Source organism: Equus przewalskii, chromosome 21 (assembly GCF_037783145.1).
Source record: "Equus przewalskii isolate Varuska chromosome 21, EquPr2, whole genome shotgun sequence".
Lineage (NCBI taxonomy): Eukaryota > Metazoa > Chordata > Mammalia > Perissodactyla > Equidae > Equus > Equus przewalskii.
In genome coordinates this window covers 48,909,300-48,923,810 of record NC_091851.1, presented here as the reverse complement: position 1 = coordinate 48,923,810, position 14,511 = coordinate 48,909,300, and the positions used below count along the sequence as shown (strand labels likewise).

General features: G+C 63.3%; 1 long non-coding RNA gene across 1 annotated transcript; it reads right to left on the bottom strand.

Moving 5' to 3' along the window:
* Positions 1-11,774: 11,774 nt before the first annotated feature.
* On the bottom strand, positions 11,775-13,319 carry LOC139078019 (uncharacterized). Its single transcript, XR_011530700.1, has 2 exons — positions 12,392-13,319; positions 11,775-12,059 (listed from the first exon to the last, which is right to left on the bottom strand). It is a non-coding gene; the product is annotated as an uncharacterized lncRNA (long non-coding RNA).
* Positions 13,320-14,511: the final 1,192 nt, after the last annotated feature.

Genomic DNA, 14,511 nt, shown 5'->3' with positions numbered 1-14,511 from the left:
ATGTCCCACCTCTCAGTGAGTCAGAACAACAGGGTGAGGGCTTTCATGGGGGGCGGAGGGGAAGGGCCATGTGCCCGTTACCAAGGAGCAGAGGCTGGGACAGCGGCTCATTTTGTCCAATGGGATCAGTTACTGACTGGCCTCTGTACCCAGTCGTTAAATGTCACCTACTCTGAATGCGTCCTCCCAGTCCTGCCAACTCAGAGCAGAGTCGGGCTGCCTTACTTGCATCCTGGCACTCCTGAGCCTGGTCTCAAGGAACCAAGCGCATGTGAGGAAGGGAGGACTAGGTTGTGGTGTGGAAGAACCAGAGGGACTTCACAGAATGTTAACAGGTGTCAGGCTTTGCTTCTAAAGGGCTGCTTGTTATTATTTCCCCCAGAAATCCAAAAGCGTCAACCTTCTTCCCTCTTCCCTCTGTCCCACCCGAAGCACGCCGTGTTAGGATTCTTAGTTCCATAATGAGTTCTGTTAGTCTGACGTGCTTTTTGAGGTCCCTCTGGCTCTAGAAGTTTCCTTGGAGGGTCTGATTGTAGTTGTGCAAACAGCCTCCTTGTGGGCTGCCCTTGCATCCCTGGCTGGGTTTTCAGGCAGCTGTTCTGCGCCAGGCGTTGAGCTATCCGGTGAGAGAAGCGTGTGGAGAATGCTGGCTGAGGCTCCTGGGGCTTCTCCCTCGGCTGGGATCTGCTCCCACAGGCTCCCCACTGTCTAGGATTGAGGAACTCCTCTTTCCTCTGATAGGACGAGGGCAGCTGTGACCCGGGCCCGTGACCAGGCCACTAGCCTGGTTCCCTGGCCCTCAGCAGAGAGCGGCGTGCTCCACGTGCCTGTTCTGGTGAGCTATGCGGGCTGCCAGTGGAGTCTGCCTGGGCCTTTCCAGCCGTGTGTGGATAACTCACTGCTTCCCTTCCCGCTCTCCGTGCACCTGCCCCGTGCAACTGCTCCTTCTGCAGCCTGGAGTTGCTTTTGAGATTTGCGTGTTCAGTTTTTTTTCCTGAAACCAGTGTGTTAGAAAAGGTATTTGAATCATCCTGCATCGTATTTTTCTATAGTAATTCTACTGAGAGTCACGTGGTGAAATTTTTTGAGCTAAAGGAACACCCAGTGGAGTGTCTTCTCTCAGAGTTCATCTGTATTGGAAAGGACCCTGGGGAGAGGGTCCAGGTCCAGACGCGACAGGGAGAGTGGCCGCACGCTGGGAGGTGACTGTTGAGACGCCTCCTTCCTGCGGCAGGCACAGAGGGCCTCCTGCTCAAGTGGGGAGAGCCAGCGCTGGACCAGGCTTCACCTCTGAGAGGTGGCCTTCCTGAAGGGCGGCTCCAGGAGTGACCAGAGAGGTGCCCTAACCTGTTGGCACCTGTGGTGGCACCAGGTGTCCAGGTCTCAGAACAAATCTGAAGTCCTCTGGCTCTGGCAGGGTCACGAGGCCTCCCACGACCGCACTCTGGATCACCTACAGGGGTGTCTGTGGTCACGCCCCCTAATGTCCAGTCAACCCGGAATCAAAGGATGACCAACCTCTGTCAACAGCTAGCCAGAGCTCCAGGCACACGGGCAACATCCGGGGCACTCAGACACAGATGCCAAGTGCTACCAGTGTGAGACTGACCCCAGCTCCTCGGCTCTGAGGCCTCAGGAGCTCAGCATGGCAGCTGTAAGCAGAAAGGCTCCGAAGAGGTGCCAGAGGCTGTTGTCCTATGCAAGGGTGGACCCAAGCACCCAAGTGCCATGCTCCTGGGTAGAGGACATTCCTGCCAGGTGCAGGCCACCCGTCCTGACAGACGTAGAACGCAGGAGCCCTGAGGGCCGTGCTGGCTCGGTGTGGGTGCAGGAGCCGGGAGGCTGCAGGAGAACCTCCTCCAGGTAGGGAATGGCACAACCACTCACCATGGACAGTTCTGGGCTGTTGCCGCCTGACGACCTGGGAGGCGATTTCTGCCCTCTGCACCCTGGAAGTCTGTGAGGGGGAGGGAGATGAGGGGACAGTGGGTGGCCCCTGTTATGAGGACAGGGGCACCACGTCACCTCAGCCCTGCTTCACTGCCTCGGAAATGTGGGGCTTTCTGTAGGTTGAGGGGAGAGCTGCTCTCCCCAGGCCTTGACTTAGCCACAATGGAGGTCCAGGGCGCAGTGCTTCTGGGCGAGATCTGTCCTGGGGCCGGCATCCAGCCCAGACAGTGGCCCTCCCACCTCCCAGGTGTCGGGCAGGAGGAGACCCGACGCCGTCTCTTCTGTCCAAACTGTCAGTCTGCTTGGATTGGGTTAGTGATGGGCATGGGCATCTGTAGGGGCTGGCGGGAGGGGTTGGCAGGCATGGCCAGCTTGGCACTGTGTCTTGGTGGGAGCCTGAGAAGGGAGCAGGCACCTTTTCTCAGTCTAGGTAGAGAGGTCAGGAGGGTGGGCTTCATGAGCTCCAAGAACATCCAGGTCCCTGGGGGGTGCTGCTCCACGGTGGGGAGGCCTCACTCCCGCCTGACTGTCTTGGGCGCCCTGGCACACCCTGGGGACGGGGCTGAGGCACCGGGAGGTGGGGAGCCAAAGCCTCTGCACTCGGTGTGGACATCCCCGCTCTGGAGAGGTCCTGGGTTCCCTGGAGAGGCGTGCTTGGCCTGAGGTCAGGAGAAGCTCTACAGAGGCACGTTGTGGGGGGGGTTAGGAGGGGGGCTGGTGAGGAGGGCACAGTCCTTGTTCTCAAACTTTTAATTTGGAAATAGTGTCAAATTTACAGAAAAGCTGGAAGAATAAGAATAGTACGGAGAATACCTTTTTCTAGATTTGCTTTTGTTAAAATTTTGCCCCATTTGCTTACTGTGTGTGCACGTGTGCATGTGCGTGTGTGCATGTTACATATGTGTGTGCATGTGTGTGTGTGTTTTCTGCACCATTTGAGGTCTGCCGTGGATCTCTCACGCAGACACCCTGGCGTGTATTTGATCACAGCGCATCAGGCTCTTCAGTGAATGTGACACGATGGTGACACTTACCAACGAGCCATCTGATTCCAGTTTGGTCATTAACATGACAATGTCCTTTATGCATTTAGGGGCAGAGGGAGGCTTCTCAGCCCAGCCGCTCACCCTGTGTCTTGAGGAAACCTCAAGGTCCATGCTCCACTGACCTCCCCTCCCCCACCTCCTCACAGGCCTGGTGGGGAGGCCCCAGGGTTGATGCCACCCCCTCCTGCCCCTTCCTGCGGGGTCCACTGGGTGGCTGGCTTCTTGATGGCCTCTGCTGGAGGTGGAGGATATCGAGGATAGCTGGTGATTGCTGTCCCAGGGCAGTGCACCATGAGCATGTCTTTGTGGCCGGAGAAACCCTGGGCAGTGGCCCATGGATGCGGGTTTAATCCCTGGGCCATACAAAGAGGGAGGGTGTGCCCACCGGCAGAGGAGGGTCAGGGGTCCTGGGGCCGGGCCTGGAGGCAGAGGTGGTGACACCAGAAACACACCCCTTTCGTCCGTCCTGGACGCTCAGCAGGTCACTGCTTCTTTGGGCGGCCCGGGCACCACAAGGCCACTCCCACTGCGGGGGTCAACCAAGGTGGTCTCCTTGCTTGCTGTGAGACTGACTGCCAGCTCTGGGGAGGCCGGTCCTCTGAGTGGTGTCCCGAGTGCCAGCTGCCATCTGCGCCCCACCATGGGGGCTAGCACCACTGCACCCAGGTGTTAGAACAGCTGCTGGTGGAGGTTCTGATGTGGCCCTGGTAGGACGGGGTCTCTGTGCCTCATGCCTGCACCGTAGGACGATCCCGTCAGAGGCCGATTTCCAGCCACAACTCACGGGCTGGCCAGTGAGTGGCCAGTTCCTGTGGCCTGCCTCTTCTTGCTTGGCTGGATGTCATCTTTTGCCCTTCTCCCCTCCACAGCACTGATGTCTGGGTTCCTACCTGCCCAGGTTTGCTCCTGGTGCAGCCGTGTGAGTCCTGTCACCACTCGGTGCAGATTTGTTCCTTCAAGCGGGACCCAAAGGGCCTCTCACAGCCCCCCAAGCCCTAAAGTCACCAGAACCTGGAAATCAGTCAGCCTCTGAGGTTCGGCTCACTGTCTGCTTTCAAGGGCACAGGGCTTGGTGACACAGTCCTTGCCACTGAGGGCCACAGGGCCAGCTGGGGGGTGAGGACCCCCACGGGTCACAGGGCTCATTCTGAGGGTGAGCAGACAGCAGCCTGCTGCTGCAGGATCTCTGGAGAGGAAGGACAAGGCTGGTGTGGACAGTGCTCGGGGTAGGCCTCCCCGAGAAGGGGAGGATGTGGGAGGAGCCAGGCTGCAGGGCTGCTGAGAGCCTGAGGCAGGGCCAGAGTCGGGGCAGGGGCAGCCGGGAGTGGGGGTTGGGGGAGCAGCTTAGGCACTGGGACAGTGGGCCGGGAGGGTGAGCCCATACCTGGGCGGGAAGGGAAGGTCGGGGGGACAGGGCACTGGGCTGCAAGCAACAGGAGAGCAGTAGGCAGCCGGGCATCTGCATCTGGAGGTTGGGAGTGGGTGAGGGCACGGGAGCGTGGTCTGAGAGGGATATGGTCAGGGCAGTGGGCAAGGAGGCCAGAGGCTGGGGGGCTGTGCCTGAGCTGCCCGCTGAGAGCTGCTCCTTCCTTCAGCCATGGCCCTACCCCAAGCAGGCTCCGCATCTGTGCCCGCCTTCGAGAGCCAGGGGCAGGGCCCCAGCCTTCTGGGGAACTTCCTGGGGCTCAGGGTCCTGGCTGCACAGAGGCCAGGGGCGCTGGAGGGTGGGAGTAAATGTGGGTGCCGCCAGAAGACAAATGGCCCACCCAGCCTCACTGGGACGGTCCCCTGTAGATCCCTTGACTCCAGGGCAGCTCGGGGGTGGGGGCAGTGAAGCTCGGGGCTGGCCCTGCTCCTGTGCACACCCAGTGGCCTGGGGTCCCAGGTGGGGCATGCTGTGCAGCCAGCTCTGCTCTTGCCTCTGTCCAGTTTTTCTGCCCACTGGCTGTGGAGGGGCGCCGCCTGGCGGGCAGAACCTGGCTGGAGAGGAAGGCAGATCTTGAGCAGCCCCAGCTGATGGGATGTGTTCTGGTCCGGCCTCTCCTGGCCGGTCACCAGCCCTGGTGGCTAGTGAGGGACTCCAGGTTGGGGCAGCTTCAGGGAGTAGGTGGTATAAGGAAATGACCCCAAGGAGAGCTGTGCCCTGGGAACACTTGCCCTTGGGGTGGTCAGGGAAGCCTCCAGAAGGTGGACATCAAGCTGAGGCCGGAAGGGCTGTTTGGAGAGGGGCAGGGCGAGTGGAGAAGAACCTTCCAGTTGGAGCTTGGAGTGGCTGGGAGTCCAGAGGTCTAGGGGTTGCTGGTTCTTCTCTCCTCTCCAGCTGCCCTCTGTGCTCTGTGCATGCACACACACATGCACAGGCACACTGACATACATATAAATGCACAGATGCACACGTGAGCATACAGAAACACCCAATTGTGTGCACACATGCAACCCATGTACACATGTATGCACAAACGTACATGAACACACGCACACACACACGCACACGGGCCCTGGTAACACTGGCAGTTGTAAAGATAATAATGGTCCAAGAGAAACAAGGACCCTTGGGGGCAATCCTGCCTTCTCCTCCTTCTGGGTACAGGGGAAGAGCACCTCCTCAGTGCTCTGCCAGTGAGGGAAGTGGGGTTTGGCTGGAAACAGGCCTTTCTAGGGGCTCTTGGGACACTCTCCAGTCTTTGGTAGGTGGGCTCTGAGAGGGATGGCACCATGCCTTCTAAGCCGGGAGGCAGGACTGCTTGCCCTAGGGGTCCTGCTCTCCTCTGAGTGTGACGTGCTTGGGGAGATGCGATCTGTGTGCCAAGACAGAGTTCTTCCCCTGTCATTTTGGAGGACTGTGGGTAAGGGACATTGGAGACTGCCTAAAGATCAGCTGAGGCTGCTTGGGCAGTGATGGCTAGGGGCCTCCGTAGCATGAGGAGAGCTGTCTTCCCAGGGGCTTGGGGACCTGAGCGTCACACACCCAGTGTCTGTCACTAAGTGCCCCACACTTTACCACTCAACTCTCAGCTCTTTGTCCCACCCCATCACTACCTCTCCTGTGTCCTTAGCATGCGGTCACCCTCCTAGGAACACATGGGTCTTTTGAGTGACCTTTGGGTGGCCATAGTTCCAGGGGGTCTGCATCCTCTTCATTCTGCTGGCCTACCCTCATTGCTTCAAAGAAGTGAAAACAGGACCAGCTAGAGGGAGTTTGAGTGGCCCCATCTTGAGGTTGATGATGATAATGGAGATGATAGAGGTGATGATGGTGATGGTGAGGATGGTGGAGATGACGATGATGGTGATGATGGTAGAGATGATGGTGCTGATGGTGACGATAACTGCTCACGTTTACTGAGTGAACATGTCTGAGCTTACTCTCCAGCCACAGAAGAAGAAACAGAGGTACAGAGAGGTGAAAGAATTGGGTAAGGCCTGAGACTTCCTGCCTGCTGTCATGAAGATGCTCCTGCTCTGTCCTAGACTCAGGTCCAGCAGGGTTCCTGGGAGGAGTGCAGGAACCCTGTACTCTCCCTGCCCATCAGGGTTCCATGCCCTGCAGGGTTGCCCAGATTTTGGCAGGATTTGTGGCCCAGCCCCTACGAAGGGCTCGGAAATGTGTGTTGAAGGAATGAATGGAGAGCATCCAGGTGTGCGGGGGCCTCACCCCATGTGGGTCTGGGGGTCCTTGCTCCCCTGGTCTGAGGTGCTGGGGCAGGGGGCTCTCTCCCAGTGGGGAGGGGGCTGCCTCTGCCATCGCGTGCATGCAGATGGCCTTCAGGGCTGGCCTCTGCTGCCCGTGCAGTGCTGGAGGTCCCTCCCGGGCCTGTCGAGGTGCAGAATCCTGCAGCGGCTCCGAGACAGCCTCATGTGGTGGGCGTGGGCCTGCAGTTCCAAGTCTCCATGGGGTGAGGCATGCAGCATCCTGCATGCACCTGAATGGGGGTCTGTGCTGCCTGGCTGGACTTGCAGCTTCTACCTGAGCTTGGTGCATGTGCTTCACGGAGCAGCCCTGTCCTGACCCTACAGACACCATGCCCACTGCCGAGTGTTGACTGTACTTTTAGAGCTGTAACAGGGCACAGCCTGGGGCTGAGAGTGTCCCAAGCCTCATCTTGTTGGCCATCCATTCCTGTGGGGTGCAGACTCTGCTCACAGGGCTAGACGTCCCTGGGCTGGTCACGGGTCCTTGTCCTGGCTTGGGGCTCTCAGCACGAGGGTCTGTAGCAACACCCAGTGACAATCCAGGTGCCCCCCGAGTTCTAGAGCTCCTGGCATAAACTCGTATGGAGGCGCTGCCCTGGGGCCAGGCTGAAATGCTGAGTCCACTGGACTCTGGGGCCAGAGTGGTGTCCCCTGCTGAGGGGTGACCTTGAGGTCAAGCCCTGCCAGGAGGCAGTGTGTCCCCTGAGGTGAGGAGCTAGGCAAGGGGGGGCCCACAGGTCTCTGGCACAGCCTGAAACGGCCTGCTGCACATAGCTGAGGACCTGAGATGAGGCCTGGCCTCTGTGAGCAGAGCCTTGCTACCTACCCAGGGGCTGTGCGTCTCCATCTAGCTCCATTTCTGGCCCCTGGCCAGGGGAGGGGGCTCAGCTACCCTGGGCTTTTAGTGGCCCACCCTATCAGAGAATCTGCAGAAATGGCCTGTGAGGGCCTCTTCTGAGCACTTCCGGCTCCTGTTCCCCAGCCCCTGCCTTCCTGCTGGGCGCTCCTTGGGTGGGGAGGATTTGGGGATCAGCCTGGCCAGCTGGGGTGGAGTGTAGACCTGGCAAGGGCAGGTGTGTGCCCATCTTTGTGGCCATTCTTGTCTTGGCTGCTGCTGACTCCCCACAAGGGAGCCGGGGTGGTCTGTGCCTGTCCGGGATGAGGATGGCGAGGATGGTGGTAGGAACGTAGGTGGGAGGGGTGACGCCTGGCCATGCAAATGAGTCCTTTCCTTTCTCCTCCTAAGACATGCCCTGCTCGGCTCCCTGGAGCAGCCTCTCGTCCACCCCTAGGAGACACATGGATTTTGTTCTTCTGTTTGTGCAGAGGAGAAGACAAGGTCCACCGGGAACACGATGCTGAGAAGGATGGTGGGCCAGAGTCCAGGCAGGTGCGGATATGCAGCGCCAGGGCCCGCGTGCGAGGGGAGCTCCTGCTTTCCCGAGGGTGGCGCGCTCTTCCTGGCCTGCCCAAGAGGCCCCTGTGGAGGCTCCAGGGTGTGTGCCTGGGGCTGAGGGTCTGTGCTCTCTGGGGTCACCCACCACTAGTGTCCAGGCTTATGGGCCAGGCTGGAGGTAGCCGGGGGCAGGCAGCCTGGAGAGCCCAGCTCCAATCTCCACACTGGCCAGAGGCCTGGCCACAGCCTGGACTGAGGGGGCCCTGACTAGGAGGTGAGGTCAGAGCAGGGCCGAGGGGACCAGGAGTGTGAGGGGAGTGGCTGCCCCAGCCCCGCTGACCACGGCCTGGCCCTGCAGCACCTCCCTCTCTGCTGCTGCGTGGGGGCGGGCCGGTGCTGGCAGGTCTGGAGGAGTTTTGGAGGAGGCTGGGGGCAGGCAGCACCAACCTTGGTGGTTTAGATTTTACTCAGAGCAGAGAAGTCTTCTCCGCAGGGCCGGATCCTTGGGCAGGCCAAGCAGGGGTCCCTCGCCTCTGCTCCTGTCCCCTCACTTGCCTCACTCTGGGGCTGGTGCCAACCCTGCCTCGGAGGATGTTCTGAGCACTTGCCCAAGCTTGCTGAGGATGACTCCCCAGCACCTCTGCAGGGAGTGTCCTGTGGGTCGGGCCTGGCCAGGAGCTGGGGCCGTTAGCACTAGGCAGGGGCCCAGCTCTTCCGCTGGCGTGGGTTCAGTGGGCTGTGTGAGCATGGGTATGCGTGGGAGCGTGTGACAGCATGTAACTGTGTGTGAGGACGTGTGGCAGCATGTGAGGAGGGGGAGGCTGAGCGTGGACACTGAGGGCTGTGTTGGGTGCAGAGTGCAGGATCTGGGCTCAGTGCCGAGGTCTGGGCTCTGTCCTGCGGCACGTGGTCCTCCCTGCACTGCGACAGCGTCTGAGGCTGCCCAGTGGCGGCCCTGAGAACTCTCAGAGCTGCAGACCACCCAGGGGCCTGAGGCGCAGGTGCACTGACCTCCTTAGGGGAGGTTTTAGGAGGACGGAGCTCCCCAATTTCTTCCTGGGTGAGCCTACCAGATGCCAGCTAGCCCAGGGAAGGTTCCGAGGGCCAGCCCTCAGCTCTAGGTGACCCCTCCGCCCCCGCCTGGCTGACCACTCAGGGTGCATTCTGGTCAGGACAAGGTCCCCAGGAAAGGGAGGTGGGCAAGCACAGCGCCCGGCCCCATCGTCGTCCAGAGAGCCAGGGGAGCACCTCCCTTGGGGCAAGGTCTGCACTGCCAGGTCAGGGAGGATCTGAGCAGCCCCGAGAAGGCTGAGGCTGGACAGGGCCACACTCCGCCCATGTCCAGCGGGGACACCGGACCCAGGCTGACTCCCCAGTCCCTTGAGTGCTGTCCTGGAGTGGCCCTGGGGCCCTTCCCCCCAGGACCAGAGGTGTCCCGGAGCGTGCCGTCTGCATTCCTCATGGAGGAGGGAAGGAGAAGGGGCTGCGAAGCCCAAGGTCAGTGCTGTGGGGTCAGCTCTGCCGCGCCGTGGTCAGGCGGGGGCTCGCTGGAGCCACCTGGCACTTCCCTGTCCTCCAGGGGCTAGGGGGTTTGGAGGACTCTGGCCTCGGGCTCTGCAGTGACCCCGGTTCAGGGTAGGGGTGGGAAGACGGAGGCCCCTGGCTTCTGTGTGTGCCTGCAGCATGCGTCACAGGGAGGGACTGCAGGCCCGAGCTGGAGAGGATGGGAGGTAGGCTCCCTGCCCTGCAGCTGCAGGAGGGAGTGGGGTGCAGGGGCCAGGGCCTGAAACCCTAGTGGCTCCTTTTGTCCTGTTTGCTGCTCTCTCCTAGGCCCTCGGGGCTGGGAGAATCTGGGGGAGACCAAGGCCCTTGCCCAGGCTTGGAGCCCGGTGCCAGAGGGGCTCATCCTCACCCCAGTTAAGAAGAAAGACTGGCAGCTGCAGAGCCCGGGTCAGGGACTTGCTGGGGGGAGGGGGCACATGTGGTCACCTCCCCCACTGACCGTCACTGTATCGGCCTGAGCAGCACAGCCCTGCAGCTGAGTGACCCAAGGCGCTGTTGCTGGTAGGGGAGCCCGGGGATAGGGGAGCCTGGCTGGTGAAGGGAGGCAGGAGGAGGTGGCGGCCCAGCTTGGGCCAGGGTGCCAGCAGGTGGCGCTGGCTCCTGAGGACAGAAAAAAAATGCCTGCAGCAAACCTGAGTGGGTGTCACTGCGGCTGCAGATGGTGGGGGAGGGACTGCCATCCTCCCCCTGGGCTGCAGAGCCTCACGTGCCTGGGTCCCACACAGTCTAGAGTGAGGTTTGGAGCGGGCTGCGGTCCGGCGCATCCACCTGTCCTTGTTTGGACCCTGGACGCAGGTGTAGACGTGTCCCCTCCCCCCGCCCCCATTTCGAGTCTCCTCCTCCTCGAGGCCCGGGGGCAGGTCCAGGAGCTCAGTAAGGGCCACCCCCCACCCCACCGCCGCGGGGACTGATCAGGGAGACTTTGCAATGACCTCAGACCCTACCCCACCCCCTCCCTCGTTGCCATGGCAACTGCCCAGAGCGCCTGCCAGTTGGGGCGAGTGGCCCTCGGGACGCAGGTGGCCCCGCGCCCGTGGCTCCTGTCCCGAGGGGCCGCCCCGCCGCCAGCACCGCGGACAGCGCCCCGACCCGCCCGCGGGGTGGCCGGACCTCCCCAAACCGAGCCCCCGCGGCCGCCGATTCCCCGGCGCGTGGCGCACCCCCACCCCCCGCCGGCTCCCACCCCCAACTCCGCCGCTCCCCGCGGACCCTCCCTTTGTCTCCCGGCCCCCGCGCTCCCTCGGATGCCCTCTCGGTCCCCGCCACCCTCTGGGCTCTTTGGCGCTCCGTGCTGCGGGCGCACGTGGCCGAGGGCTATGGCCGGGTGGCCGCAGCTTCGTCCGGGCCGCAGGCTTCCCCCTCGGTCGCCTCCACCCGCCCCGCGACTCCCGAGACATGCGGGCCCCTTTGTGTCCCGCGGCCAGGTCCCCGGCCCGGCAGCTGGGCCGCCCTCTGGGCGGGCTCATTGTTCGTCGGATTTGTCCGCGGCGCGAGGGGCCGCCGGGGGCCGGGCTCGCCTTCCTCCCGCGGGAGGGGCGCCGCGCCGGCCGGGCTCGTGGGCCATTTCCATGAGAAAGGAGCGGCGGAGGCGCCTCTCTTGGCATTCACCGCGTGCCTTAATTGTATAGACATTAAATCAAGGTCCGCTGTGAACACGTAGAGGGGCCCTCAGGGCTGCGGCGGGTGGCGAGCGGCCGGGCCGGGGTCGGGGCCGCGGCTCCGGCTCGCGTGGGGTCCTCGCCCAAAGGGCGCGAACGCTCCGGCGTCTTCGCCGCGGGGCGGGCGGGCGGGGGTGCTGCGCCACGCCGACGGTGCTTCCTCGGACTCCAGCCCGGATCCGCCCCCAACTCTGAGGAGCCCACTCTTCTCCCCCTTCCGCAGCAGGGAGGGGGCCCCAAGCAAGCCCCTCGGGGCGTCCTGGGTGACTGGCGCCCCGCGGAATCGCGGCGAGGAGGCGAGCGAGCGTGTGCGCGCCTAGCTGCCTTCCGCGGGCCGCGAGAGGTGCAGAGCCCGCTCCGACAGGCCAGCGCGAGCTTCTCCGCCGCCGCCCTCCCCGCGCTGCGCTCCCCTCCCCGCCGGACCCACGAGTGCGCTACGGATGCGGTTAAAAGAAAGAATCTCGATGCTCAGAGATGAAACCAGTCTCTTTTTACAGCCCAGCGAGCTCGCCCACCCCGCGCGCCGGGGCCCGGCGAGAAGGTTCGAGCTGTTGGCGGGGAGAAAGACGGCGAGACCCGGAGAGGCCGCTCACTGGATTCGCCCCGGCCCGGCCCCGAGCGCAGTTACCCGTCCCGGGCGGGAGCTGCCGCCGACGCCTGCAGCTCCTCGGCCGCCGCCGTCTCCGCCTCCGCTCCCCAGCGTTGCCCGTTCCCGCCTTCTCCTCGGTGCCCGCGGGCCCCACACGCCGCTGCCTGGGGGAGGAGGGCGCGGGGACGCCGCCAAAGGTGCCGGGCAAGTTCCGGAGCACCGCGGGCCGGCTGGGAGCCGAGCGTCCGCGGGGTCAGCTGCGGGGCGCCCAGCTCCTGCTCCCCCGGACCGAAACGGGCACGACTGTCCCCGCGCCTGCAGCAGCTGCCTCCGCGCGTATCCGCGCTCGGCTCGGGCACCCGGCGATTATCACTGGGGCGCGCGGTGACGTCACCGGCCCCAGCTCCGCCGCCGCCTCCCCGAGGTGTCCTTGAGAACTGCGGGGCACGCGCGCCGCGCACACGCCGCGTCCCGCCCCGCGCGCTCCTCTGCTTACATGGACGCCGCCCTCGAGCATCCTGGACCGTGCCCGGCGCCCTGTGGCCACACGGATGACCAAGGAAACACCTCTCTCTCTCACACGCTCCAACCCCGCCCGCGCCCACGCGGGTGCTCCTCCTGCAGCCCGCCGGCCACAGCCGCTCTGGGCACACACTGACACCCACCAGCCACGCCTCGACCGCACACAGCCAGCCGCGCCCGCAGACGCTCCTCTGAACTCAGACTTTCACCGCAGGTTCCCGCCGTCATTTCCCAGCAGCCCCTCCAGCCCCCGGAGGAAGGGAAGGGGCTTGCGGAGGGAGCACAGCGCCCACGGGGCACAGGCCTTGCTGGGTGGTTATGCGGAGGAGAGAGACAGCGACCCCTCGTCAAAGACGGCTCCCTTTTCTCACTGTGTCCTGACTGGGGCGAGGCGGGGGGAGTTCTTGCCCCCAGAGACCACGGAAGCGCAGGCGACAGACACCTCATGGGCTGACTGCGGGGCGAGTGCCCTCCCCTTAGGGTCCTTCGGAGGGCTGACCCTGATCTGTCTCTCTAGGGCCAAGGATCAGCGGCTTTCCTAAGTCACACCGCCTCATGCCTCCCCCATGGGTCTTTGTTGCGGTGCAGAGCGTGCGGGAGCTGCAGGCCTAGGGTGGGCCGCAGGCCTCTGCCCCTCTCCTTCCCTCCAGGCCAGCCCAGCCCCTGCGCCATCTGCCTTAGAGCAGAACCTACTGACCCCACTGCCCTGGGTGCGCCATCCTGCTTCCTTCCCTCTCAGCCTCTCCAGCACTGCGGGGCAAGGAGAGCCAACTGGGAAGGGTGTTGGGACTCAGGGTGGCTCTGCCCCAAACCTGCTTGTCCTCCACCAGCCAGGTTGCCCCTCCCCCTCGGTGCAGCTTCAGCCTGACCGTTTGGGCTGGCCCTCATTCCTTCACCCTTTACCGACCCTTCTCTCTCCCAAGGCAGGCACGCACCCACCCCCCCACGCATACCCCCAGTGCATCACGCTCAGGAAACCTCCCCAGACCTTTGGGGCTCACAGCTCGCGACGGGCGCTCTCACTGGCCGGGGTGGACAGTGAAGGACGCTGGGCAGCTGGCAGTTTCAGCTTCATCAGAGACTGCGTCTCCCTCTGCCTCTGCCGGCCCTGTGGCGCTGGACACCCACCCTCAGCCTGATGCTGCTCCCCACAGCAGTGGGATCCGCTGTCCATGGTGTTAAAGCTGAACCCTGAACCCGTCTCGACTTCTCCGGCCTTGCCTCCAGACTTTTCGTCCGTCCTCTCCCAGGAAGAGTTGAGGCCCAGGTGGGGCCGGGAGGGTAGATGCCTGCCCCCACCCTTGGCTTCCTGGATGGGTTCTTGGCGGCTCCGGCCTCCAGCTCCCTAGAGCTTGTTTGCATTCTAGGGGGCACGGATCCTCAGGTTTACAGATGCTAAACCTTTTCCGAGTCCCCTTTCCTCCCCCAGGGCTGGCTCCCCCAGGGCTGGGGGAGGGTGCTGCCCCTCAGACCTGTCCCAACCCTTGCGCCCCCTCCCCTCTGACTTGCTCCACCACGGAGGCCTCTGCACAAGCATCGCAGGCAGCCTGGTTGCGCCCCTTTGCTTTTTGCCATCCCCAGGGCAGCCTGAGGGCATTTCCTCTTGCCATTTTTACCTCTCCGAGTCCTGAGCACCGATGGGGTCCGAGGCTCACCCCTTGCATTCCCAGTGACTGGCAGCCCCCACCCTGGCCCGAGGGAGGAAGAGCTGCCCTGGGCGTGGGGGTGGAGTCAACCGGGGTGCCCGGTGGGAAAGAGAGCCTACCTCCAGCCTCCGCCCCGTCCGCCCTTCTGCCTCAGCCCACTGGGGACCTTCTTGGTGGCCTGGGAGCCTCTGAAGGTTTCATAAGAGTCAACTTACTGCTGGCAGGCCCGGCTCAGGTTGTGCTCCAGTCGCCCCGCACCGCGGGCCCAGCCTCGCTGCACCCGAGCCTTCTCTCCAGCGCTGCCCACACCGCCGCTCCTCCCCAGCACACGAGAATTTGTTTGAGGGTTTATTTATTTGCCAGCTCCGCAGATGGGGGCAGGGGACTCCCCGCTCGGAGTGAAGGGCGTGGGGAGGCTGCGCAGCCAGGCCGCTCAGGGCTCCAGGTT